This window comes from Bos mutus, chromosome 2, assembly GCF_027580195.1.
Source record: "Bos mutus isolate GX-2022 chromosome 2, NWIPB_WYAK_1.1, whole genome shotgun sequence".
Classification (NCBI taxonomy): Eukaryota; Metazoa; Chordata; class Mammalia; order Artiodactyla; family Bovidae; genus Bos; species Bos mutus.
This window is the reverse complement of record NC_091618.1, coordinates 88070914-88097323: the sequence shown is the minus strand read 5'-3', so window position 1 is coordinate 88097323 and position 26410 is coordinate 88070914. Positions and strand designations below refer to the sequence as shown.

The following is a 26410-nucleotide window of genomic DNA, read 5'->3' as shown; positions in this document are numbered from 1 at the left end:
CCTGGCAATGGGGTTACTCAAAGAGAAAACAGGAAGACTCCTCAGCCACTGGAGAAACAAATACATTGTCTCTAAATATGTATAAATATTTAGGAACACTCAAGTCTAATCAACATCTCTAGCAAATATAATTAAATGTTAAAGATAACCATAGTCTAATTAATTATCTGAAAAGTTCTCTCAAGATGCAAGAGGAGGAAGATGGTCTCTGTGTTAATTCTAGAAGGGGGAGCCCAAACCACACAATCTTTAAGTTCCATGAAATAAATGATATTTTACTGTGTTTATTTAGCTTACACATCAGGAATGAAATGAGTAAGTAGTAATACCTGTAGATGGTTAGTGTTGTCATATGAAAAGTGTCTCAAGGAGGCTCCATTTAGCATGTGACTGCTCACTGGAATTCTGAAGGTGGCAGAGAAAATGTAGCAGCCAAAAAAAACTTACACACAAAACATTCAATTTAGAGAGGCAGGTAGTTTCAATAGCACAAAACCGGGCGTAAAATATTTTACCTAACATGCTGAAGAAAAGCAAAACATGTAGAAAATAAAGTCTCCAATTCAACAAACAGGAACTGGAGAGCAAAATATAAAACCAAGTTACAATCAGGAGGGCTCTAGGCCAAATCTCACCAGTGGTAGTATTTGGTGCACGACAGTTTGAAAATAATAATGCAAGTGAATTAATTGACAATATTTAAATCAGAAGGCATATGAAAATTTGCATTTCTTGCTTTACCTGGGAAACTGGACAATGTGGTAACACTAGGTCAGCATTCCTGCCTTGCAACAATTATCTGGAACAGATCAGTGGCTGCTCCTTCAGACAGGACTCGGCTCTCCAGTTCACTGCAGTGGCTTCCTGCTTCATTCCCACCAGCCTGGCCTCTGTAGGCACTTGGGTTTCCAAACTCTGGAATAGAAAGGACCTTGAGGTAAGGCCTGAAGGACAGACTCTAGCCCTTGACAAGAGGTACAGCTTACTTTTCTTAATGACCACTTAACCTATACTTCACAGCTTCTTCACAAGGTTAGAGGATGAACTCTCAGTGGATATGCATTATTAGTTTATGAAGGAATGCCAGCCAGTAAGCCAGCTAGAAACACAAGCACAGTCAACTTTCTCAATGAAGTTGATTTGACCCCCAGATGATTGTTAAGTTAGAGGCAGAGGGTACAGAGAATGCTCATCCAACTTTAATCCTTTTTCTTTCTTTCTGTCGTAGACCATTGTCAGCAATACCACTATTTCAGGAATTTAATGTTGGGATCAAAGAATTATGGAACTAAACTGTACATTATCAATACTGAGTTACAAAATGACATTGTCCCCCTGACATTTAAAAGTGCTTTCTTTTAGCAAATAAGAAAAAAAATTTGTAAACACTTTCAAAACACTTGAGACCTTATCACCCTTTACTTAATTTTCTCCTAGCCATCAAGGAAACAATGGCAAGGCTGTTCCTCAGCTTGGGTTAAATTATCTTTGGTGCAGTTTAGGTCATTTTGCTCCATTTCTATAGTCACTGAACAATCTTCTGATTATTTGATGGATTTCACAGAGGCTTTGATATCATTAAGTTATGACTTAGGTATCAGATACAAGTATTTCAATCAGTGTAAACAAACCAATCAACAAACAGTCAACTGGTTTATAAATTAAGTTCTTGGAAATATAGATGGCCTGTGTCAGACCCTAGAGGCCCATCACCTTGAGAGGAATGGCAAAATCAATGTTTCTCAATTGGAAGAGTAGGGGTCACATCCTGGACCATAATTACCCCACAGGGTATTCCTCTAATTTTGGGATCTTTCCAAATATCTGGCCTCCTTTTTCTTTTTAATTTTAGGCCAAAGAAGGACAGGGGACAATGTAGGACAGGGGTAGCAGCATGCTTGAGCAATGCTATTCCTCAGAAAGCAGCCAAGAGAGATAAAGAAACAATTAAGGGATGTGGGACCAAGGTTAAATAACTAAGTTTCTATAATCTTGATATGTTAAAAGTACTCCAGGCATTACACTTAGTGTTTTAAGTATTTATCGATAATCAACTACATGTAAAGCCCTGTAATAGATACTCGGGACACAGACACAAAGAGAACCTAGTTTCCCCGGTGTCCACCACCCATCCCAGCCTAAGGAGCTTACTGCCTGAGAGGTGGGCACAGGGATTGGGCAGGTTAGGTAAACAGGTAACTTCAGGACTGAGTAATACTGGTTGTGATAGGGCTAGGTATGGAGTGCTAAAGGAACACAAAGGGCAAGTCTAGTTTTCAGGGAAAGGAGGAGGCAGGATACATTTAAGGATGCACAGAGGTTACGCAGGCAAAGAAAGGTTACTGGGAGACCTGAAACTTTAGCTAATCTGTGAAAATGATCTTAGTGTGAAAAGATTAATATTGAAGATTTTATATTTGTTTGGTAATAACAATTCCAATATTCTACTCATTTTTAGCTGGAAAGCAAGCATAAAGGTCTCATTTTCTTGGACCTATTAACCTTGAGATGTAAGTGATGAGGCATTAATGAATATTTTCCACAGGAACATCTGGATGCCTGCTCGATGACTTAAATAGAAAATGACCTGACATCTAGATAAGCAAATATTGTTCTGCAGAAGAAACACTATGAAAGAATGATGATTTGCCTCTAAGAAAGTGATTAGCTGTGACTGTATTGGAAGTAGAAGCTAAAAGAAGCAAGATATGGATGAGGGAGTCTTATTCTGTAGATAAAGTAGCTCAAAACTGTAACTATATCCTTTAATAAAAGAAGTCCATAAGTGATGAAAATAAGATGACTACTGTGCTAAAGTTGTTTTAAACAAATGTATAAATAATATTGGCCGATATTCTATCATCTGGGACTTTATAAATACACATATCAGCTCATTTAATCTTTGTCACAACCTTATAAGTAACCACCACTATTTTTTCTTTTTTAGAGCTGAGAAAATCAAGGCAAGAGAAATTAAATAATTTTATCTTCCCTTTTCCTCTCCAGTAATTAATTTCCCCTCTTTCCTAACTTTATTTTTTCTTCTTAGTATTTATCACTATGAATAACATGCTACATATTTTACAATCTATCCTATTATCATTTGTCTCCTCTGATGAGAGAGTAAGCTTTGTGAACATATGGATATATTAGTCACCAAAACAGGCAAAGGATTTTCTAGGTGGCCCTAGCGGTAAAGAACCCACCTGCCAGTGCAAGAGACATAGGAGACATGGGTTTGATTCCTGGGTTGGGAAGATTCCCTGGAGGAGGAAATGGCAACCCACTCCACTATTCTTGCCTGGAGAATCCCACAGACAGATGAGCCTGGAAGACTGCATTCCATGGGGCTGCACAAAGTCGGACATGACTGAAGAGACTTAGCACACATAATAGACAAAAACCCTTGCTAATTAAAATGAAAAATTGAAGTATAGTTGATTTACCATGTTGTGCCAATCTCTGCTATACAGCAAAGTGACTCAGTTTTACACATATATACATTCTTTTTCTGAATATTCTTTTCCATTATGGTTTCAGTTCAGTTACTCGGTCGTGTCCAACTCTTTGCGCTTCCCGGTCCATCACCAACTACCACAGCCTACTCAAACTCATGTCCATTGCGCCAGTGATGCCATCCAACCACATCCTCTATCGTCCCCTTCTCCTCCGGCCTTCAATCTTTCCCAGCATCAGGGTCTTTTCCAATGAGTCGGTTCTTTGCATAAGGTGGCCAAAGTATTGCAGTTTCAGCTTCAGTATCAGTCCTTACAATGAATATTCAGGACTGATTTCCTTTAGAATTGACAGGTTGGATCTCCTTGCGGTCCAAGGGACTCTCAAGAGTCTTCTCCAACACCACAGTTCAAAAGCATCAATTTTTCGGCACTCAACTTTCTTTATAGTCTAACTCTCATAATCATACGTGATTACTGGAAAAATCATAGCTTTGACTAGATGGACCTTTGTTGGTAAAGTAGTATCTCTGCTTTTTAATATGCTGTCTAGGTTGGTCATAGCTTTTCTTCCAAGGAGCAAGCGTCTTTTAATTCCATGGCTGCAGTCACCATCTGCAGTGATTTTAGAGCCCCCCAAAATAAAGTCTCTGTTTCCACTGTTTCCCCATCTATTTGCCATGAAGTGATGGGACCAGATGCCATGATCTTAGTTTTCTGAATGCTGAGTTTTACGCCAACTTTTTCACTCTCCTCTTTCACTTTCATCAAGAGGCTCTTTAGTTCTTCTTCGCTTTCTGCCATAAGGATGGTGTCATCTGCGTATCTGAGGTTATTGATATTTCTCCCGGCAATCTTGATTCCAGCTTGTGCTTCATCCTGCCTGGCATTTCGCATGATGTACTCTGCATAGAAGTTAAATAAGCAGGATGACAATATACAGCCTTGACATACTCCTTTCCTGATTTGGAACCAGTCTGTTGTTCCATGTCCAGTTCTAACTGTTGCTTCTTTACCTGCATACAGATTTCTCAGGAGGTAGGTCAAATGGTCTGGTATTCCCAACTCTTTAAGAATTTTCCAGAGTTTGTCGTAATCCACACAGTCAAAGGCTTTGACATAGTCAATAAAGGAAAAGTAGATGTTTATCTGAAACTCTTGCTTTTTCAATGATCCAGTGGATGCTGGCAATTTGATCTCTGGTTCCTCTGCTTTTTCTAAATTCAGCTTCCAGTTAGCATATTGTTGAAGCCTGGCTTGGAGAATTTTGACCATTACTCTGCTAGCATGTGAGATGAGTGCAATTGTGTGGTAGTTTACACATTCTCTGGCATTGCCTTTCTTTGGGATTGGAATGAAAACTGACTTTTTCCTGTCCATTATGGTTTATCCCAGACTAATTTTTGCTTTGGGTTCAATAGCTCCTTGAACTCTGGTTTTGTATCACTATTTTTTTTTTTTTTACTTCTTATTAGCACAAAGTATAAAATCTTATACATGCTGGAGCAAAAAGTATTGATTGAGTGAATGATGAGTGTAATTAATCAGTAAGGGTATACAGAGCCCTTGTCATTCTGGTACTGCACTTGTCACCATGAGATGGGGAAGCAGTGTTTTTAAAGAACTTAGGAATATAAACAGGTAGAAGTATGAGGAATACTTGGGATACAGGATAAAAAGTCACATTTCATTACTTTCGCTGTTTAAGCATATAAATGATGCCTAAAAATGCTTATACACTACACTTCTCAAGACCTCCTAGTATTCTGCTGCATTAATCTTTCTTGGAAATGCCAGAACTGTTCAGAACTCTGCCTATGAACCTGTTGTTCCCTGTGCAAAGAAAGATTTCCCCCTACTTTTTTAAAGCAAACTTCTTTAAGAATAGAACTCCTCCATTATGGCTCTTCCAGTTCCGCTTAAGAATTACTATCTTTCTACAGTGCTGTTTTTATGTAACAGTACTCCCCATATTCTTTTACATACTGACATTATCAGGTACTTGTTATAAAAAATAGTACGCTTTGAGTTGACTTTTTCATTTTTCTCACCTAGAGAACTTTTTTACTCCCCCACAATATAACCATAAATAAAGAAAAGTTCTCAATGATATGATAATATCACTCAGTGATACACAAGCTGGTTATTTAACCAAAATCAAATGAGGGCTGAATAGAATCTACTTTTCTTATTTTCAGCTCAACTTCTGGGTTCAGGGACTATCTTCATTGACTAGAAGAACCTGGCAAACAGATTATTACTTATTGAATAAATAAATGAATGCCTGTATACAAACCATGGCAATAAATGCTAAATGGCATGGTATAAACTAAATGTACTATAGGAACTCAGAGATAAGAAATACTACAAAGAACAATGAACTAACAGGAAGTTTAGTATCCACAATTTTCTAGCTGTATAACTGAGCAAGACATATAGTTCAGTTCAGTTCAGTCGCTCAGTTGTACCCGACTCTTTGTGACCCTATGAATCGCAGCACGCTAGGCCTCCCTGTCCATCACCAACTCCTGAAGTTCACTCAGACTCACGTCCATCGAGTCAGTGATGCCATCCAGCCATTTCATCCTCTGTCATCCCCTTCTCCTCCTGCCCCCAATCCCTCCCAGCATCAGAGTCTTTTCCAATGAGTCAACTCTTCGCATGAGGTGGCCAAAGTACTGGAGTTTCAGCTTTAGCATCATTCCTTCCAAAGAAATCCCAGGGCTGATCTCCTTCAGAATGGACTGGTTGGATCTCCTTGCAGTCCAAGGGACTCTCAAGAGTCTTCTCCAACACCACAGTTCAAAAGCATCAATTCTTCGGTACTCAGCCTTCTTCACAGTCCAACTCTCACATCCATACATGACCACTGCAAAAACCATAGCCTTGACTAGACGGACCTTTGTTGGCAAAGTAATGTCTCTGCTTTTCAATATGCTATCTAGGTTGGTCATAACTTTCCTTCCAAGGAGTAAGCATCTTTTAATCTCATCGCTGCAGTCACCATCTGCAGTGATTTTGGAGCCCCAAAAAATAAAGTCTGCCACTGTTTCCACATCTATTTTCCATGAAGTGATGGGACCGGATGCCATGATCTTCGTTTTGTGAATGTTGAGCTTTAAGCCAACTTTTTCACTCTGCACTTTCACTTTCATCAAGAGGCTTTTGAGTTCCTCTTCACTTTCTGCCATAAGGGTGGTGTCATCTGCATATGCTTTAATTTTTCAATTTGTTAAGATTAATGGGCTGAACTAGATCAGTTGTTTTCAAATTATTTAGCTCTCTTTTGTCTAATAAAAATCTAAATGGAACCTCCATTATATAAATAAAGACTATAATATGGTCTTTATTATTATAGTATTATTTATTAGCTTTATAATATTGAGACAATTGTGATTATCACAGAAAAGCTATTATAAACGGCAACTTTAAAAAAATAGCAAATTTGGCTTTGGCAGTATTTAAGATTGTTGCAGTCAAAATGGTCTAGAAGCTTGAAGGGAGGTAAAGAAAATCTCGTTTCCACTACTGAATGACTTATCTAATCTTTACTCACATTTCTGGTCATGAATACAAAATATGGGCAAGAACCATCCAAAACTTAAATTAAGCAAGAGGACTTACTTTAGTATAATATTGTCACACTGATTTGCCACTGCAGAACTGTAAAGGAGTGATAAGGATATATGGTAGAAAGATGACTCTAAATCGTATTTGTATTTTTTTAATGGAGCATACATACACTGTAGCTATTCTCTTGCTTGCATAATTTGATTTGGATATATAACAATGGTGGGCTTCCCTGGTGGCTCAGACCATAAAGAATCTGCCTGCAGTTAGGAGACCCAGGTTCAATCCCTGGGTCTGGAAGATCCCCAGGAGAAGGGAATGGTTACCCACTCCAGTATTCTTGCCTGGTGAATTCCATGAACAGAGCAGCCTGGCAGGCTACAGTCTGTGGGGCTGCAAAGAGTTGGACATAACCGAACAACTAAGCACACATATAACAATGGACTCAATTTTTTTTAAAGGCCAGCTAAAAACTTAAAAACAATACTCTTAAGAAGTCTAAATATCTACATGGAAATTGGAGGTAAGGCTTTAGTTAGCAGTTCATAAAATATAAACAAGCAGCACAGTTTTTGTTTCATGATGTGTTTATGTGTTATAATTTGGTATACATCTGAGTGGGCATGCTGTTTTTATGACAGTGTTAAAATACTTCATATAATTTTAAAATTTAAATTTGTGTCTGACATTGGGAAACTCTGCAGAACCTCCTCCGAGTTAGATGTTCTTCTGATCCTTCTAATGCTGTCATTTCTATATAAGCTAGAAAAGCAAGAAAGACTATAAAGATGACTTCAATGTCTTCAACTCAATGTATCTATGTTTACCAAGAGAAGATACTCATGGAACAGAGTTGACTGAATTGAAGTGGAGAACTTGTGCTAGGGAGTATCAGAAATACAGCTTTAAAAAACATGTCAGGGCTTCCCTGGTGGTTCAGTGGTTAAGAATCTGCCTTGCAATGCAAGGGACACTGGTTTGATCCTTGGTCTGGGAAGATTCCTGCTGCCGTGAGGCAAATAAGCCTGTGTGTCACAACTACTGAGTCCGTGTGGGGCAACTATTAATGCTGGCACTTCCTGGAGCCCGCACTCCACAACTAGAGAGCAGCTCCCACTCTGCGCCAACTAGAGAAAGCTGCACACAGCAACAAAGACCCAGCACAGCCAGAAATAAACAAATTAAAAAACATGTCAGTCTTCCTAGTATTGGATGAATCTCTATGCACATAAAGCTGAAAACAGTTTTTGTATCAGAGATCCATGACATTTCTAACATCAGCTTTGCTGGTGTACAAGTTTCTTAATTTATAAATGCAATTTCATTCCTATGTAGTAATTCACTGATAGTGACATCTGTCAGATGGAAAATAACTTTTCAGTGATTTTGTTTTTATTTACTTGAAGAACATAGCCTGATTTCAACTACAGAGGAAAGTCTCTTAACTGACCTCCACATAAACAAATCACTGAATTAATCAAAACAGCATTTCCATTTGAAAACAGACAAATGTTTATTTGTGCTCTTATCACTTGAATCATATGCTGTTGACTATCAGTTGTGTTGTTTTCAAAGCTGTCTGAGTCAGTAACATTTGCTGGTGGTATTTAGGCATTTAATAAAATGTTTTGTAAGCAAATGAAATATAAATAAAAAAAGAGAAAGAATATTTCCATGTAAATTAAGTTGAAAGCATAGCTTTTAATACCAGCCTCTTAAAAAATGAGGTTGAATAAGATGGAAAAGAGCAGAATCTTGCAAGGAAAACCCTAGAAATCATGATTAAGAGCACCAATTCCGTAACCAGACTGCTGATATTAAAATTTTGGCTCAGTACTTGGTGTATGACTTAGGGTAAGTTACATGTCTGTTCTTCAATTTTCTCAAGTGCAAAATGAAGGTAATACTAATACCTACCACGCTGCTGCTGCTAAGTCGCTTCAGTGGTGTCCGACTCTGTGCAACCCCATACGCTCTACCACACAGTGCTGAACAAATTGAATAAGTAAGGATTTGTAAAGTACTTAGTGTCCAGCACATAGTAAGCACTATGTAAATATTTGGTAAATAAATAAAAATAGCTGGCCATAAAAAAAGCTCAACGGCTCTAAACAACTGAAATCACACACAATGTATCATCTGATAAAATTTCCATAGAACATCACAAGAATATGATATCCCCAAACATGCCTGTGTTCATAAATTTAAAAAAGAGTCACCTTTATATAGGTAGCGGTGAAAGCCAATTTGAGTTCAACAATCATAAATTTAAGGCAGAATCCAAAATGTGACCTTATTCACCAGAACATGAGTTATCAGACAAGACAGCAGTATGGACGGAACCAGACCTCTGATTTATTGAGTATATAAGCATAGAAAAAAAAAAACAGATTATATGATTTCTGCAATTTACTAGCAAGCTATTCTAAAAAACATACACAAACACTCACATACAGTGGGGCAAGAGAGAATGATATAGTAAATATGGCAAAATGTTAATTGCTGAATTTGTGCGAATAGATTTCTTTGCCCTACTGCAGCTTCTTGGTAAGTTTGAAATAATCTCAAGTTAATAAGTTTAAAAAAAAATGTAAGAAAATCACAAACAAAAATAAAATAGGACCATGGTTTTGAAGAGGGGTGAGTAAAAGACAGAGGGGCAATGAAGTCTGAGATATGCCAAATGTGTTACTAAAATATGGAACATAGAATCTAAGCTGGAATAACAGTTTATATGAAGTTAAAGGAGCTTCCCAGGTAGTGCCACAGTAAAGAATCTGCCTGCCAGTGCAGGAGACACAAGAGACACGGGTTCCATTCCTGGGTCAGAAAGAGCCTCTGGAGAAGGAAATGGCAATCCACTCCTATACTTTTGCCTGGGAAATCCCATGGACAGAGAAGCCTGGTGGGCCACAGTCCAGGGGGCTGCAAAGAGCTGGACACAACCAAGCACACACACACGAAGTTAAAGAACATGCAGTACAGGTATCAGAGGGCAAGGAAAGGAACTGTGAGTATACGAGAGGCAGGAGAAATAGTCTAACCTGAAGAAGTTAAAATGCCGGGAAGACAAAACATAGACTTTAAAAAAATTATAAGGCAAAGTGATCAAATGCTCAAACAAATGAAGAAGAAAGAAAACTTCCATTTCAGGTCAGAGAAAGTTAATATAATGGGCTATTTTACTTTTGAATCTCTTTTCTACCTTGCTAACCACCCGAGCCTCACATCTTGGTTGGAATAACAAACTTAAAGAATTGTTTATACAAAAAAAAAAAAAAGAGGAAGAAAGAAAGAAAACTCGAACAGTTCATCTTGCACGAATGGAGGATTAATTTGAGACAGGGATAGGTAGAGAAGGAAAAAACCTCCTGGAGCAGTTGATAAAAATGTGTCCTTTCCTAGGTGTTTATATGGAATTGGCCTGGTCTTGAATATTTAGTCAGACAAATGAGGTATGATTAATAAAAGTAAAGACAACATGATCATTTTCCTAGCGAACCCAAACTGGAAAATTATTAGAACCAAAGATGAAAGGATTTAGAAGGTAGTTGTTGTTGTTCAGTTGCCCAGTCTTGTCTGACTCTTTGTGACCCCACGGATTGCAGCTTGCCTCCCTGTCCCTTACCATCTCCCGGAGTTTGTCCAAGTTCATGTTCATTGCATTGATGATGCTGTCCAGCCATCTCATTCTTTGACACCCTCTTCTTCCACTCTCAATCTTTCCCAGCATCAGGGACTTTTCCAATGAGTCGTGTGTTCACATCAGATGACCAAAATACTGGCGCTTCAGCTTCAGTATCAGTCCTTCGAGTGAATATTCAGGATTGATCTTCCTTAAGATTGACTGGTTTGATCTTGCTGTCCAAGGGACTTTTAGGAGTCTTCTCAAGCAACACAGTTCAAAGGCATCAAGTTTTTGGCATTCTGCTTTCTTTACAGTACAGCTCTCACAACCATACATAACCACTTGACTATACAGATCTTTGTTGGCAGAGTAATGTCTCTGCTTTTCAATGCACTGCCTAGGTTTGTCATCTCTTTCCTGCCAAGAAGCAACTGTCTTCTGATTTCATAGCTGCAGTCACCATTTGCAGTGATTCTGGAGCCCAAGAAGAGGAAATCTGTCACTACTTCCACCTTTCCCCTTCTATTTGCCTTGCAGTAATAGGGTCAGATGGCATGATCTTAGTTTTTTCAGTCTTCAGTCTTAAGCCAGCTTTTTCACTCTCCTCCTTCACCCTTATCAAGAGGCTCTTTATTTTCTCTTCATTTTCTGCCATTAGAGTGGTATGATTTATATATCTGAGGTTGTTGATATTTCTCCTGCCTATCTTGATTCCTGCTTTTCTTGATTCCTGCCTATCTTGAGTCCAGCCCGGCATTTCTCATGATGTGCTCACCCTGTTAAGCAAACAACGTGGCAGCAGACAGCCCTGTCCTACTCCTTTCTTGACCTTGAACCAATCAGTTGTTCCATACAGGGTTCTAACTGTTGCTTCTTGACCTGCATACAAGTTTCTCAGGAAACAGGTAAGATGGTTTAGTATTCCATCTCTCTAAGAGCTTTCCACAGTTTGCCATGATCCACACAGTTAAAGGCTTTAGTGTAGTTGATGAAACAGAGATAGATGCTTTTCTGAAATTCCCTTGCTCTGTCTATAGTCCAGCGAATGTTGGCAATTTGATCTCTAGTTCCTCTTCCTTTTCTAAACTTAGCTTGGACATTTGGAAGCTCTTGGTTCACATAATGCTGAAGCCTAGCTTGCAAGATTTTAAGCATGACCTTACTAGGATGGGAGATGAGTGCAATTTAGAAGGTACCAGGGTATAAAACAGGAACAAGACAAAACAAGAACACAAAATCAAGAAAGGGGATAAATGCTCTATCAGTTAAATATATTAATTAGCTGTAGTATTGGTGTTAGAATAGGCAAGTAGTATAATAGAAGAGACTGGCCACCAAAAACCCCATAGATATGCAAATTCAGTTGATGATAAAGGTGGCATTTTTATTTACTGTCTGAGCAACCAGGGAAGTCTTTATAATAGAAGAGACTGGCCACCAAAAACCCCATCAGTCAGTTCAGTCAGTTGAGTCGCTCAGTCGTGTCCGACTCTTTGTGACTCCATGAATCGCAGCACGCCAGGCCTCCCTGTCCATCACCAACACCCGGAGTTCACCCAGACTCACGTCCATCGAGTCAGTGATGCCATCCAGCCATCTCATCCTCTGTTGTCCCCTTCTCCTCCTGCCCCCAATCCCTCCCAGCATCAGAGTCTTTTCCAATGAGTCAACTCTTCACATGAGGTGGCCAAAGTACTGGAGTTTCAGCTTCAGCATCATTCCTTCCAAAGAAATCCCAGGGCTGATCTCCTTCAGAATGGACTGGTTGTATTTCCTTGCAGTCCAAGGGACTCTCAAGAGTCTTCTCCAACACCACAGTTCAAAAGCATCAATTCTTCAGCGCTCATCCTTCTTCACAGTCCAACTCTCACATCCATACATGACCACTGCAAAAACCATAGCCTTGACTAGACGGACCTTTGCTGGCAAAGTAATGTCTCTGCTTTTCAATATGCTATCTAGGTTGGTCATAACTTTCCTTCCAAGGAGTAAGCGTCTTTTAATTTCATGGCTGCAGTCACCATCTGCAGTGATTTTGGAGCCCCCCAAAATAAAGTCTGACACTGTTTCCACTGTTTCCCCATCTATTTGCCATGAAGTGATGGGATCGGATGCCATGATCTTCGTTTTGTGAATGTTGAGCTTTAAGCCAACTTTTTCACTCTGCACTTTCACTTTCATCAAGAGGCTTTTGAGTTCCTCTTCACTTTCTGCCATAAGGGTGGTGTCATCTGCATATCTGAGGTTATTGATATTTCTCCCGGCAATCTTGATTCCAGCTTGTGCTTCTTCCAGCCCAGCGTTTCTCATGATGTACTCTGTATAGAAGTTAAATAAGCAGGGTGACAATATACAGCCTTGACACACTCCTTTTCCTATTTGGAACCAGTCTGTTGTTTCACGTCCAGTTCTAGCTGTTGCTTCCTGACCTGCATACAGATTTCTCAAGAGGCAGGTCAGGTGGTCTGGTATTCCCATCCCTTTCAGAATTTTCCACAGTTTATTGTGATCCACACAGTCAAAGGCTTTGGCATAGTCAATAAAACAGAAGTAGATGTTTTTCTGGAACTCTCTTGCTTTTTTGATGGTCCAGCGGATGTTGGCAATTTGATCTCTGGTTCCTCTGCCTTTTCTAAAACCAGCTTGAACATCAGGAAGTTCAGGGTTCACGTATTGCTGAAGCCTGGCTTGGAGAATTTTGAGCATTACTTTACTAGTGTGTGAGATGAGTGCAATTGTGTGGTAGTTTGAGCATTCTTTGGCATTACCTTTCTTTGGGATTGGAATAAAAACTAACCTTTTCCAGTCCTGTGGCCACTGCTGAGTTTTCCAAATTTGCTGGCATATTGAGTGCAGTACTTTCACAGCATCATCTTTCAGGATTTGAAAGAGCTCAACTGGAATTCCATCACCTCCACTAGCTTTGTTCTTAGTGATGCTTTCTAAGGCCCACTTGACTTCACATTCCAGGATGTCTGGCTCTAGGTCAGTGATCACACCATCGTGATTATCTGGGTCGTGAAGATCTTTTTTTGTATAGATATGCAAATTAAATTAATGACAGAGGTGGCATTTTTGTTTTTTGTGGTGGCATTTTATAATCAGTAGGGAAAGGATGGCCAATTCAATATATGGGCTGGGACAACTATATTCTTGGGGGAAAAGATGATTTACTTTTATAACTCATGTGATTCACAAAAATGCATTTCAGATGATTCAAGACTTAAGTCAAAACAAAAACTAAATCAAATTAAAATATAAATGCAGTAATATAATATAAATTAATACGTGTATCTGTACCATATTTATGAAAATCTTCTAAAGAAGATACAAAAAGCAAATGCCACAATGCAAAAGACTGTTAAATTTGACTACATCAAAATTTAAAACTTCTGTTCAGCAAAAGGATCACCAAAAAACTGAAAAGACAATTGATGGCCTGGGGAAAATATCTGCAACATAAATAACAGTCTAAAGCATTAGTATCTAGAATCCATAAAGAACTTCCACAAAGCAATAAAAAGATAAAAAGCCTAAAAGAAAAACTGACCATAAATACAGATAGACTGAGAAGAGGACATGTGAAAGACCTGTGAGCTTAAGATGCTCAATCTTAGCAGTAATCAGAAAATGCAAGATAAAGCAATAAAGAAGTACCACTTTTCACATGTAAGATGCACATTTTTAAAAGACTGGCAATAGCAAGTTTCCTCAAGATTATGGGAAAACAGCTAATGTTAAACTACTGCTAGAAGGACCAACTGTTACCTCCTTTTAGGAAGGTAACATATAGCATCAATACAAACTTAAGATGTACATATCCTTTGAAATAGCAACTCCTCTTCTTCATCATGCCTGAAAAAATAATCAAATATGAGCACAAAAAGTTATGTAAGATGATATTCACCAGCACTGATCATTAGAGTGAAAAATACAAAACAACCTAAATGCCTAATAAGTAGGGAATGGGTAAATAAAATTCATGATATAGAAGATAATATAACATTTAAGAGAGGTGGTCTTGCAGTGATATGGAAAAATTTCTAAGACATAATATTAAGTGAGTTGAGATTGTAAAAGTGAAAATATTTAGAATAGGGATCACTAATGTACTGCTATGGAGAGATCAACAGGACAGAATGCTGTTCACTGAAAAGGCAAGAATCAAAGACAAACCATTAACAATGAACATTCCCAGCACAAGACTAAAGATTTAAAATACCACAGTCCAACTGAAAGAAACCAGACCTTCAGCTGGCTGTGATGCACAGACTTGCTTAAGGCAGGGAAAAAAAAAAAAAAATCAAATTCCTATGAATTTTCCTAGGCATTGGAGGGTGATTAACGTACTACTATTTAAAAGACATCCAGCATCTACCAGGCAATGAAAGCCACTTTAATGATTCATTTAATTCTGACAATGCCAGGGTAAGTATTATGGGTTCCATTATACAGATAAAGAAAGCGAGGCTCCAAAGTTAGGTATCCTTCTCCTAACTTTAAAAGGTCACTTAACTAATAACTGCTATTTGAAGTGAGGTCTGGAAAGCACCATCAGACTGTAAGAACAATGTGTAAAAGCGTGAGAAACTGTGCAAGCAATATTACAGAGTCATGCTATGTTTGCTGAATCTTAGAATAACATCTGGCCTTGAAAAAAGGATGTAGAATTTTAAAAAACTGTATTTCTTTTTCTTTAAAAGAATGTTCCTTAAAAAAAATAAAAATTTAAGCTACATTTAAAATCATACATAAAGATATAGTACTTTTTGGTTCTATTGATGGTAAAACTAGGTTCCTTTCCATGTCAAATGCCATGAATTTTCAACCTTTCTTCCTTGGGTGGCTTTAGTATGTTATCTTCAGAGACTAAAATTACATGTTAGTTCAAAGAAACATGTACTGAGTACCTACTGTATATCTAGGTGCTCAAAAACAAGTAACACAAGGTATGCTCCCTCAAAACCTGAGGAATAACTTTTGGAAACCACTTGGGAGCTTCACTCAGCAGGCATGAAGCAATCAAGTATGTAGGACAAAATTATGCTTATTTGTGGCACTCTACAAAAGCTGAAGTTCTACTTTCCAGAACTGAATCAGGTATGAATTTTAACATACAGAGGTGTATACAGTCCAATTACTCAAATCAAATACTGTTTTTACTGCCTATTAACTTGGATTTTAATATAGCAAAAAACCTAGGATATTAAGTATAAGCCTTTATAAAATCATTTGATTTTATTTTTGTTATATAAATGTCCTTGGAATTCTTCAGCTTATAATTCAATGTTTTTCCTTGATGACTTAAGGTATTTAAAATTCTTTTTTGGACTAAGAGTGAAAACATGGCAGTAACCTTGATACTAACACTGAACACAGAGTGTGTTACATGTGAGTTTCAGGAACACTCAGCATGGCAGAAATGCTGGGAATCTGGAGCAACTTAAGAGGTTAAAACACTAAAGTTGGCTTAGGAGGCTTTAGGAATATTAGGAGATGAGATGATGCGAGCAATTTTATTTCTGGAAAAATCAATCTAATGTTAATGAAAAAATTTCCATGGCAACCTGATACAGAGGCAAAGATGCAGAATAAAAAGATAAAAGATGTTTTTAGTTCTAACTATGGGTACTGTTTGAAGACTTTATTGAAGCTTTCTGTTTCTAAACTTCAATTGGGATATGTTTTAATATCTTTATTTTTATAGTTTTCAAGAAGGATATTGATGGCCCAGATTAACCTGTAAACTAATAAACTAGTTTCTATTGACCTAGAGAGTCACAGTTACTGGAATAAGCTATATAACTTTTAGGAGCCTTTATTAATTCTAGTTCATACTTGAGCAGTAATATTATTTATTGATCATTTTTTGGTCAGAAAGATATTCAGATTTGAATTAGAAAGTAGATATTGACATATACGCCATCAATTAAACACATCAGGCAACAATAAAACATACCTATGAATTTTTACAATAAAAACAAAAGAGACAAATAAAAGGAATTTTCCTAGATTATAAAAAAAATAATCATGAAAGCTTCGAGTAAATTTCAAATTTAAATTATCAGATCATTTCTTACTAGTAATAAACAATAATTAAATCCAAAGATGTGGCTGCAATGATAATTCTAATGTTTCAGGCATGAACACTTCAAAAGACAACTGTAGCAATAATTTGTATATTTTAAGTGTGAACAGTTCAATAGACAATATCTTTTCTTTCTTTCTTTTTTTTTTTGCTGCATTGCATGGCTGATAGGATCTCAGTTCCCTGACCAGGGATCAAACCTGGGCCATGGCTGTGAAAGTGCTGAGTCCTAATTACTGGGCCCTAAGGAACTCTTCCCCTACCCCAATTTTTTTTTTTCCCAATAGACATTGTCATTTTGGAAAAAAAAAAAAAAAAGGCAGGATGTTGTAATACAAGTACTTAGATTTAACTGTATTATAAAATTAGTGCTGAATGATAGATAAAATCCCATACTATTTCATATTTTCAATCTTGTTTTTTATCAGACATCACAACAGCTCACGACTATATAAATTCTATTTTCCTAGAAAAAAATTTGGAAGCCTCAATCTACTTCATATATATATGACCATACATATAAGTATATAAATAAACACACATACACATAAAATGCCAGAAAGCCACTGGGAAATTTCATATTACCAACTCTTCATTAATCTCACAAAAAACAAAGACTTGTCATTAAAAATTAAAAGTGAAATTATACGTTGTCAAAATGCATGTTGTGAGATGTTACTGTTTTTAATCTTGTTCATTTGTTCAGCTATAGATGTGTGTGAGTACTTGGGTCAAACTGAACCAGTAATTCAGATAATGAGAATTTTACAATACTTTTATCCCTTTCATTCACTGGACTTTTTAATACTTCAGAATTAAAGGAAATCTTTGTCGAAAAGAGTCCTTTTCTAAGTTTTATGATTGGCTTATAATATGGCTATTCATTCATTTGTACAAAAGTATATGAACTGGGTATAAAATCAAATGAAATCAAATCCTTATTAGGGCCTACTATACATCAGACATAGTTCTAGGTTCTAGGGATACTACAATTGGGATGCTTATGCTGTAGAAGTTAAGAGCAAAAATCAATGAATGAATATATAAATAAAATAACTACCAGCCATGTGAGGTGCTATGAAAGAAATAAAAAAGGATCTAAGAGAGAACAAGGGTAAGGAGTGGGAAAGATTTCCTTTAGAGGGATTCCTGAAGAAGTCCTCTCTGAGGAGATGAAATTTAAGTGAGACCTGCCTGAAAGATGAGAGAGAAACTGTGCATGAGAAGGGAGTAAGGGGAATAGTCTTCTAGGTAGCAGAAACAGCATGCGCAAAACTCCAGAGGTGGACGAGTTTGGTGTGTTCCAGAAACTGAAGGAAGATCCATGGTGGTGGAATGTAATGAGTGAAGTGGGGAGTGGCATGAGATGATGCTGGAGAAATAAGCAGGGAGGGAATCATGTAGGGCCTTATTTTTCATAATCATGTTGTGAATTTTATTTTAATTGCAATGGGGAGTTGTCAAGAATAAAAGCATAGGAGTAATATGACTTTAATTGCATTTTAAGAAGGTATCTCTTTTTTGTTGTGTTAAGAATGGATTGGAAGAAGCAATGGCTAGAAGTCTTGGTGATAAAGGCTGACAGCCTGATAAAATTTTGGATGCTTGTTTATAACTGCCTCTGAAAACTACTACAAAAAAGCAAAATGGCTGTCTGGGGAGGCCTTACAAATAGCTGTGAAAAGAAGAGAAAGGAAAAGCAAAGGAGAAAAGGAAAGATATAAGCATCTGAATGCAGAGTTCCAAAGAATAGCAAGGAGAGGTAAGAAAGCCTTCCTCAGCAATCAATGCAAAGAAATAGAGGAAAACAGCAGAATGGGAAAGACTAGAGATCTCTTCAAGATTATTAGAGATACCAAGGGAACATTTCATGCAAAGATGGACTTGATAAAGGACAGAAATGGTATGGATCTAACAGAAGCAGAAGATATTAAGAAGAGGTGGCAAGAATACACAGAAGAGCTGTACAAAAAAGATCTTCATGACCAAGATAATTACGACGGTGTGATCACTGACCTAGAGCCAGACATCCTTGAATGTGAAGTCAAGTGGGCCTTAGAAAGCATCACTACGAACAAAACTAGTGGAAGTGACGGAATTCCAGTTGAGCTATTTCAAATCCTGGAAGATGATGCTGTGAAAGTGCTGCACTCAATATGCCAGCAAATTTGGAAAACTCAGCAGTGGCCATAGGACTGGAAAAGGTCAGTTTTCATTCCAATCCCAAACAAAGGCAATGCCAAAGAATTGCAAAACTGCACTCATCTCACACGCTAGTAAAGTAATGCTCAAAATTCTCCAAGCCAGGCTTCAGCAATATGTGAACCGTGAACTTCCTGATGTTCAAGCTGGTTTTAGAAAAGGCAGAGGAACCAGAGATCAAATTGCCAACATCCGCTGGAACATCAAAAAAGCAAGAGAGTTCCAGAAAAACATCTACTTCTGTTTTATTGACTATGCCAAAGCCTTTGACTGTGTGGATCACAATAAACTGTGGAAAATTCTGAAAGAGATGGGAATACTAGACCACCTGACTAGCCTCTTGAGAAACTTATATGCAGTTCAGGAAGCAACAGTTAGAACTGGACATGGAACAACAGACTGGTTCCAAATAGGAAAAGGAGTGTGTCAAGGCTGTATATTGTCACCCTGCTTATTTAACTTCTATGTAGAGTACATCATGAGAAACGCTGGGCTGGAAGAAGCACAAGCTGGAATTAAGATTGCCGGGAGAAATATCAATAACCTCAGATATGGAGATGACACCACCAAAAGAGCCTCTTGATGAAAGTGAAAGAGGAGAGTGAAAAAGTTGGCTTAAAGCTCAACATTCAGAAAACGAAGATCACAGCATCTGGTCCCATCACTTCATGGGAAATAGATGGGGAAACAGTGGAAACAGTGTCAGACTTTATTTTTGGGGGCTCCAAAATCACTGCAGATGGTGACTGCAGCCATGAAATTAAAAGACGCTTACTCCTTGGAAGGAAAGTTATGACCAACCTAGATAGCATATTGAAAAGCAGAGATATTACTTTGCCAACAAAGGTCCGTCTAGTCAAGGCTATGGTTTTTCCAGTGGTTTTACGTATGGATGTGAGAGTTGGACTGTGAAGAAAGCTGAGCTCCGAAGAATTGATGCTTTTAAACTGTGGTGTTGGAGAAGACTCTTGAGAGTCCCTTGGACTGCAAGGAGATCCAACCAGTCCATTCTAAAGGAGATCAGTCCTGGGTGTTCTTTGGAAGGAATGATGCTAAAGCTGAAACTCCAGTACTTTGGCCACCTCATGCGAAGAGTTGACTCACTGGAAAAGACTCTGATGCTGGGAGGGATTGGGGGCAGGAGGGGAAGGGGACGACAGAGGATGAGATGGCTGGATGGTATCACCGACTCGATGGATGTGAGTTTGAGTGAACTCCAGGAGTTGGTGATGGACAGGGAGGCCTGGTGTGCTGTGATTCATGGGGTTGCAAAGAGTCGGACACGACTGAGCGACTGAACTGAACTGAATTTAAAACTAGTTGTTTGTATTAAGCTGTGACTAATAACAACAGGTGTGGGTTTCTCAGGTTGTTCAGGGCTGAAGACTTCACCCCTTAATGCACGAGATGCAGGTTTGATACCTGGGTTTGAAAGATTCCCTGAAGAAAGCAATGGCAACCCACTCCAGTATTCTTGCCTGGGAAATCTCACGGACAGAGAAGCCTGGTGAGCTATAGTTGACAGGGTTGCAAAAGAGTAGCACATAACTTAGTGACTGAACAGCAACAACAATAATAACAGGTTTAATTATGATTCCCCTTAATGGACCACAACCTTCTCATGGCAAAGGAGCTTGTAAAAACAATGAAGCTATGAGCCATGCCATGAAGGTCCATCCAAGGGCCAGTGTCATAGTGGAAAGTTATGAAAAATCATGGTCTACTGGAGGAGGAAATGGCAACCCACTTCAGTATTCTTGCCTTGAGAACCCCATGAACAGTATAAAAAGGCAAAAACATATGACATAGGAAGATGAGTCCCCCCAGGTTGGAAGGTGTCCAATATGCTACTGGAGAAGAGTGGAGAGCAGTTACTAATAGCTCCAGAAAGAACGAAGTACCTGTGCCAAAGTGGAAACAATGCTCAGCTATATATCTGTTCAGTGGTGAAAGTAAAGTCTGTAAAGAACAATACTGCATAGGAGCCTGGAATGTTAGGTCCATGAATCAAGGTAAATTGGAAGTGGTCAAAATCCACCAAATCAATGATCTTTTAAAACATAAAGATCAGAAGACAAAAGTATGGGGGCCACTTCATGGCAAATAGAAGGGGAAAAAGTGGAAATAGTGACAGATTTTATTTTCTTGGGCTTCAAAGTCACTGTGGACCATGACTGCAGCCATGCAATTAAAAGACACTTGTTCTTGGAAGAAAAGCTATGACAAACCTAGACAGTGTATTAAAAAGCAGAGACATCACTTTGCCAACAAAGGTCCATATGGTCAAAGCTATGGATTTTCCAGTAGTCATGTATGGATGGGAGAGTTTTACCAGAAGGAAGGATGAGGACCAAAGAATTCATGCTTTTGAACTGTGGTGCTGGAGAAGACTCTTGAGAGTCTCTGGACGGTAAGGAGTTCAAACCTGTCAATGCTAAAGGAAATCAACTCAATACTCATTGGAAGGACTGATGCTGAAGCGCCAATACTTTGGTCACCTGATGCAAAGAGCTGACTCATTGGAAAAGACCCTGATGCAGGGAAAGACTGAAGGCAAAGGAGAAGGAGGCAGCAGAGGATGAGATGGTTAGATAGCATCACCGACTCAATGACCATAAATCTGACCAAACTCTGGGAGATAGTGGGGGACAGGGAAACCTGACATGCTGCAGTCCATGGGGTCACAAAGAGTTGGATACGCTTATTCAGAGAAGGCAATGGCACCTCACTCCAGTACTCTTGCCTGGAAAATCCCATGGACGGAGGAGCCTGGTAGGCTGAAGTCCATGGGGTCACTAAGAGTCGGACACAACTGAGTGACTTCGCTTTCACTTTTCACTTTCATGCAATGGAGAAGGAAATGGCAACCCACTCCAGTGTTCTTGTCTGGAGAATCCCAGGGACAGAGGAGCCTAATGGGCTGCCATCTGTGGGGTCGCACAGAGTTGGACACGACTGAAGTGACTTAGCAGCAGCAGCAAACGAACAACAACAACAATTATGACTGGAGAAATGGGTCATGTTGGAGACTGTAATAGCGTAGGAAATGTACACTGGGCATGGTCACACAGGGATCTTAGACTTTGGAAAAGCATATTTCAAAGTATTCAAAGAGAGATAAATGCACATTTTTAGCATCTATTACAAGGAATGCAAAGAAGGTTTTGAAATTAAAAAATAAAAGGATGCACTGACCATGACCACATATTTAGCCTAAGCAGAAAGCAGAAAGCTGAAGGAACCAATGATGCTCAAGGAGTTGCACAGAGAGCTTTCCATGTGGCTTAGGTATAAAGTGGTAATATTTCAAAAGTAAAATAAAAGTCATATAAACCTATTAGATTCAGCCTTTAAGACCTTATGTGATTGACTTCTGAATACTTCCCTGACTGCATTTTGTACCACTCTCTTCTTTGTAAATGACTCTAATTGTGTCCTTCTTCCAGTTCCTTGACTGTGTATATAAGCCCAAACTTGTTTGGATTTTAGTAGTTGCTGTTCCATCTTCTAAACTCTTCTAATACTTGAGTTCAACTATCACTTCAAAATGCCATCTTGTTTATTTTAATCACAGCCCACATTCTTAAATAAAATAACCTGTTTCTATGTTTACTGTCTTTCTCTAATTAATTGCATTTAAGCAACAGAACAAGGCCTTTGTCTACCCTTTCATGATATGATCCTCAGTGCTTAACACAACTTCTGGCACATTATAGGTTTTCAGTAAATACTCAATGAGTGCAAAGGAGGAAGAAAAGTAGAAGGAAAGGAAGGGGAAAATGAAAAGGCATCAGAGAAGACTACAAAAATTTTTATCGAGTTCAGAATGAATTGAGCTTTAGAAAAATCCTAAAAATACAAAAGGAACTTTTAAAGTTATGATTGGAACAAGAAGAGGATTAAGAGAAAATCTTTTACTTTGATAAACACAAAAATAATAAAATGAAATTAAAAGAGAATTAAATTTCTATTTTGTTTTCAACAAAGAGAACAAATCTTATGTCAAAATGAAAAACTAATTTGATTAAGGATAAATCAGAGAGAACTCTGGCTTGTAGCCAAGATGGAACAACAGGGGTCATATTTGCCCTCATGCCTGAAATAATAACAACAAAAAACAGATAAAATACATGAAGGAAGGGTTTTTAAGACATTAGGTATCAGTCAATCAAGGACAGTGACTTTTCAGAAATAGGAAGCAAAGGAAATGAGCCCTAAAACTGTCTTAGCTTATTGCCTTGGGTGAGTTTCCAGTCTGTGTGCAAAGACGGTGAACCCAGTTGGAGCCCAGCAGACTAAGTTGAGGAGATGTAGCCGAAGAGTCAGTGACAATCAAGGCAATGTGAATCTACAGGGCAGAATGCCAGAGAAGGAAGAGCTGCAGAGAGAGAAATGAAGAAATCTGGAGAGAATTCCCTTTGAGTATCAATCACAGTATATTGATCAGTGCAATGCATATGAGGAAAATAACACAGGCTGAGGAAAGAAGCCTGGCTTGGAAAATTCTGCAAGGCAGTCTTCAACAGTATGTGAACTGTGAACTTCCAGATGTTCAAGCTGGATTTAGAAAAGGCTGAGGAAAGTGAAAGTTGCTCAGTTGTGTCTGACTCTTTGTGACCCCATGGCCTATACAGTCCACGGAATTCTCTAGGCTAGAATACTGGAGTGGGTAGCTTTTCCCTTCTCTAGGGGATCTTCCCAACCCAGGGATTGAACCCAGGTCTCCTGCATTGCAGGTGGATTCCTTACCAGCTGAGCCGCAAGGGGAGCCCAAGAATAATGGAATAGGTAGCCTATCCCTTCTCTAGTGATCTTCCCAACCCAGGAGTCAAACCAGGGTCTCATGCATTGCAGGCAGATTCTTTATCAACTGAGCTATCAGGGAAGAGGAACCAGAGATCAAATTGCCAGCATCCACTGGATCATCAAAAAAGCAAGAGAGTTCCAGAAAAATATCTACTTCTGCTTTATTGACTATGCCAAAGTCTTTGACTGTTTGGATTACAAAAAACTGGAAAATTCTTAAAGAGATGGGAATACCAGACCACCTTAACTGCCTCCTGAGAAATCTGTATGCAGATCAAGAAGCAACAGTTAGAACCGAACATGGAACAGCAGACTGGTACCAAATTGGGAAAGGAGTAAGCCAAATCTGTATATTGTCACCCTGCTTATTTAACTTCTATGCAGAGTACATTATGCAAAATGCCAGGCTGGATGAAGCATGAGCTGGAATCAAGACTGCTGGGAGAAATATCAATAACCTCAGATGTGGAGATGACACCACTCTTATGGCAGAAAGAGAAGAAGAACTAAAGAGTTTCTTGATGAAAGTGAAAGAAGAGAGTGAAAAAGTTGGCTTAAAACTCAACATTCAGAAAACTAAGATTGTGGCATCCAGTCCCATCAGTTCAGTTCAGTTCAGTTCAGTTCAATTCAGTTGCACAGTCGTGTCTAACGCTTTGCGACCCCATGAATCGCAGCAAGCCAGGCCTCCCTGTCCATCACCAATTCCCAGAGTTTACTCAAACTCATGTCCATCGAGTCGGTGATGCCATCCAACCATTCATCCTCTGTTGTCCCCTTCTCCTCCTGCCCCCAATCCCTCCCAGCATCAGAGTCTTTTCCAATGAGTCAACTCTTTGCATGAGGTGGCCAAAGTATTGGAGTTTCAGCTCCAGTCCCATCACTTCATGGCAAATAGATGGAGAAACAATGGAAACTGTGAGAGACTTTGTATTTTTGGGCTCCCAAATCACTGCAGATGGTGACTGCAGCCATGAAATTAAAAGACGTTTGCTCTTTGGAAGAAAAGCTATGACAACCTAGAGAGCATATTAAAAAGCAGAGACATTACTTTGCCGACAAAGATCCGTCTAGTCAAGGCTATGGTTTTTGAGTGGTCATGTATGGATGTGAGAATTGGACTGTGAAGAAAGCTGAGCGCAGAAGAATTGATGCTTTTGAACTGTGGTATTGGAGAAGACTCTTGAGAGTCCCTTGGACTGCAAGGAGATCCAACCAGTCCATCCTAAAGGAGATCAGTCCAGAATATTCATTGGAAGGACTGATGCTGAAGCTGAAACTCCAATACTTTGGCCACCTGATGCCAAGAACTGACTCCTTGGAAGAGACCCTGATGCTGGGAAAGACTGAAGTAAGGAGGAGAAGGGGACAACAGAGGTTGAGATGGTTGGATGGCATCACCGACTCAATGGACATGAGTTTGAGCAAGCTCTGGGAGTTGGAGAAGGACAGGAAAGAGTCAGGCATGACTGAGCGACTGAACTGACTGAACTCAACTAAGGAAAGAATCCCCTGAAAGGAGAGAGAGAATAGCACTTGGAATTCACACTGGGCAGAACTTTAGAATACGTCATAATTCATGAGATATAGAGTATATACTCAGCAGTGTCTTACCCAGTAATGGGGAATATGTAGACTTAGACTAAACACTGTTCTGATATCACCTACTGAGTTTCAAAAGCTAGATCTGAAAAGATCAAACTGCTATCCAAGTAGCTTAACTGCATTCCAGAGCAATGCTGAAGAATATTTAAAAGCATTCACAAATACCCAGGACCCCACAAGGAAAAATTCACAGTGTCTAACATGAAATAAAAATGATCAGACATGAAATAAAGCAGGAAAATAAAACACATAGTGAGGAATAAAATCAGTTAATCTTGAATGAAATCTCAGGGAATTATGCTGAGTGAAAAAGTCAATCCCCAAAGGTTATATACAATATGATTTCATTTATTTAACATTTTTGAAGTGACAAAATAATCTTGTCTCCATTTCTAAAAAAGTGACAAAATTTTAGAAACGGAAACAAGATTATTTGTTGCAGGAATTAGGAATGTAAGGTGGACACAAAACAGAAGTGGCATGGTTATAAAAGGGCAATGTGAGGGGTTCTTGTGGTTAGGGAACTACCTTGACCATAGTGGTAGACATACAAACTTACACATGGGATAGAATTCTATAGAACTAAACACATATACATGCACATGAAGGAATACAAGTAAAACCAGGGAAATCTGAATAAAATCAGTGCTTTGTATCAGTATATGCTGGTTATGCTATTACAATGGTTCTATAAAATGTTACTATTGGGGTAAAATGGGTAAAGGGTACATGAGATTTCTCTGTATTATTTCTTCTACTCACGTGTGAACCTACAATTAAATGAATAAAAATTTCAATTAAAAAATCAATCAGTTGAAACTGATCCAGACCAATAGTTGTTATTTTACATTTTTTTTAATTGAAGGATAATTGCTTTACAGAATTTTGTTGTTTTCTGTCAAACCTCAACATGAATCAGGCATAGGTATCCATATATCCCCCCCCTTCTGAACCTCACTCCCATCTCCTGCTTCATCCCACCCCTCTAGATTGATAGAGCCCCTGTTTAAGTTTCCTGAGCCATACAGCAAATTCCTGTTGGGTATCTATTTTACA

General features: G+C 38.6%; 1 protein-coding gene across 10 annotated transcripts in view; it reads right to left on the bottom strand.

Annotated features, from left to right (window-relative positions):
* The window catches only part of MBD5 (methyl-CpG binding domain protein 5), a 491337-nt gene that overhangs the window by 74409 nt on the left and 390518 nt on the right, over window positions 1-26410 (bottom strand). For 9 of the 10 annotated variants that reach the window (XM_070390101.1, XM_070390089.1, XM_070390114.1 and 6 more), the window contains one exon: window positions 742-915. The exons of the other annotated variant lie outside the window; for it this stretch is intronic. The gene's annotated coding sequence lies outside the window, so the exon portion shown is untranslated. The remainder of the gene's footprint in view (window positions 1-741; window positions 916-26410) is intronic. 10 annotated transcript variants of the gene reach the window in all.